We start from the raw sequence: 2,567 nt of genomic DNA, 5'->3' as shown, positions 1-2,567 counted from the left end.
AACAGCAGGGTCTCAGGCAGGCCAGCAGTGTTTCGGGGTGCACCTCCACAGCCGCCTTCACCTCGTTCCCTGGGGCACAGGACGCTCCTGGCTGCTTTGGGGCTGCTCAACCCCTTGTCTCCATCCCGAACCCAGCAAGTCACCTGCCACCGAGGGTTTGTGCCACATCCCCCAGCTCACAAAGCTGGGGATGGTTTCGGTGGATGGTGGGGAGTAACATTGGGTCCCCACAAACCACCAAGCAGCATGTCAGCCCGTACCGCCGGCGTCAGCGCTGGCTGAATCACCCGCTAGATATTCTCTGCACAAAGGACTCATTTTCTTCCGTTTTTTGCTGGGCGGGTGTCACCGGCTCCAACCCGGCGGCTCCCGGGGCTCCCACCCTAAAACCTAGGCCCTGGACCAAAAATTCCCATTGCCACAAGCCTTTTTCCCTTTTTTTGCATGAATAGGAAACACTCGTTTTATACAGCGAGGAAAAGCAAAGGGGGCTGCACAAAGCCAGCAGCAAATGCACCCACGACAGCTGCTGTGAAATGCAACGTGAAAGGTGATGCTGGGCAGGGGGGTGCAAAGCCCCGGCCCCCAGCTCCATAAATCCTGATTTTAATGATTGAATTGTGACCTGCGTGAATCTCATGTCAAAGGGGAATAAATCTCTGGGTGTTTATAGCCACAGCTTTCTCACCAATTAGGATGTTGTTATTGGATTAGATGCAAGTAGATAGAAGCCTCCCGGGACAAAGTCATCCTTGGGGGAAAGCCCAGTGGCTGGTGGGGGGTGCACTGGGATGGCAATGGACTGTGTGGGCTGATCCTGCTGACTGGGCTGGAGGTGGAGGCGGATGCTCCTGGGATTTATCCCTGGAGGGAGGCACGTGGCCAAGGGAGGGCACAGGAGCACTCAAAACTCAGCTTTATGCTTCCCTCTTGCTGCAGTGGTGGGTTGCCAGGATCTGGCCCCCAAATTAGTTTGTGGTGCCTCGGGGTTTCAGGAATAGTGACTGTGAGGAAGGCCAGGTCCTGCTCAGGGCAGATTTTGGGCCTTGGGTCCTTGGGGCACCCTCATTTCAGTTGGGCTTCAGGGGGGTCCCTGGCAAGTCCGGCCACTGCTGAACACCTTCACTTTGTCCTGGTCCTCTTCAGCATCCACTTCCCAGCGCAGCCGAGGCACAAAAGAGCTTTTGTGGCCTTGGAAGGAGCATTGCCAGACACAGGACGGGGCTTCCACAGCACATCTGTCTGCACAGCTGTGCTGGGGACCCCGGGATGCCACAGGGGACCCGGGAGGGGGTGACCTTCCCAGGCAGGAGCTGCTCCAGCACAGCCACCCCCTGGGGTTGGAGATACACACAGGCAAGAGCTGGGGATGAGGGACACCAGCTGGGACCTGCCCTCACTTTTAGAGCCCCCATCCATCACCCCACTCCAAATACAGCACAGGCAGCCAGGAGCCTCCATCACCAGGTTGCTGAGCAGCTCCGTGCCTGTTTCCCCACAAGGAGCAGACTAGGGGGGAAGGGGACCCTCTGAGCTCACAGAGGGGACACAATGCTCCCTGATTGCTCCTGGGATCTGCAGGACCCTATCAGAGGGAGTTCAACACTATTTTTATCCTGAGATGCCATCGGGGAGGATGCAGCCTGGGAGGTAATGAAGTCCCCTGTGCCCAGCAGTGTCACTTCAGAAGGAAAAGCCACCAGGGAGGGTGCCACGGTGGGGACAGGACCGGGCTGCCTCGGGGGAAGGAGGCTTTTTTTTTTTTTTTTTTTTTTTTCCTCCTCTCCGTTTTTCCACTTTTAATCAGGATTCCTGGAGCCGACGGGAGAGCGCTGCTTCCCTCTAGCGGCACCGGCCCTCCCGCTCGTGGCGGTGCTGGGCCAGAGGGGAGGCTCATGGCGAGGGACTGAGGGCCCTTTGTCCGCAGCGGGATGGGGGCTGCGCTGGGGGCTGCCCTGGGGGCTGTCTGGTTTCTCACGCCAAAGGAGACAAAGCGCATCGCGGGTGTCTGCCTGCTCCGGGCGCAGTGTCACAGGAGGGGGGGGAATGTGGCTGGACGTCTGGGGTCCCTCCTTGGCATCGCCACCGCTGAGCCAAAATCCATTTACCCGCCACTGTCCCCACGCCACCCCCCCGCTGCAGGAACCGCTGCCCCCCTGCAGCAATGTGGGACAGGCCGGGTCCAAGCCTGTTTTCTGCCGTGACAAGCGAGGGGCGGGCACAGGCTGACTCACCCTCCTGGGGTGTTCAGGCAGCACCTCGAGCCTCTACACAGGCCCCGGGCACCCCGGTACAAACCCCCACGTGTCTTCCCGCCGCCAGGACTACAGCTCCCAAGATACCCTGCGGGCAGCGGGAAGCCGCAGCCAATGAGAAGCGGCCTTGCTCAGGGAGCGGGCCGCCGCGGGGCTTGCTGGGAGTTGTAAGCGCGCGGCGACGGGAAATGGGAATTAGAACTACATATCCCAGAATGCCGCGGGGAGGCGCGGGCCAATGAGGAGCGGGCGTCTTGGCGCGGCGCGCAGGCGCGTTGGGGCGGGCGGCCGCGGATTCATGTGGAGGTCAGG

At 60.3% G+C, this 2,567-nt stretch overlaps 1 protein-coding gene across 2 annotated transcripts in view; it reads left to right on the top strand.

The window, feature by feature from the left end:
* Positions 1 to 2,463: 2,463 nt before the first annotated feature.
* Positions 2,464 to 2,567, top strand: part of PHB (prohibitin) — a 5,728-nt gene continuing 5,624 nt past the window's right edge. Inside the window, exon 1 of one of the 2 annotated variants that reach the window (XM_026864877.1) lies at positions 2,464 to 2,561. The gene's annotated coding sequence lies outside the window, so the exon portion shown is untranslated. The remainder of the gene's footprint in view (positions 2,562 to 2,567) is intronic. The other variant, XM_026864878.1, reaches the window with a different exon arrangement.

Source organism: Athene cunicularia (genome assembly GCF_003259725.1).
Source record: "Athene cunicularia isolate RWA chromosome 27 unlocalized genomic scaffold, athCun1 chr27_part1, whole genome shotgun sequence".
Lineage (NCBI taxonomy): Eukaryota > Metazoa > Chordata > Aves > Strigiformes > Strigidae > Athene > Athene cunicularia.
This window is presented reverse-complemented; position numbering and strand designations above follow the sequence as displayed.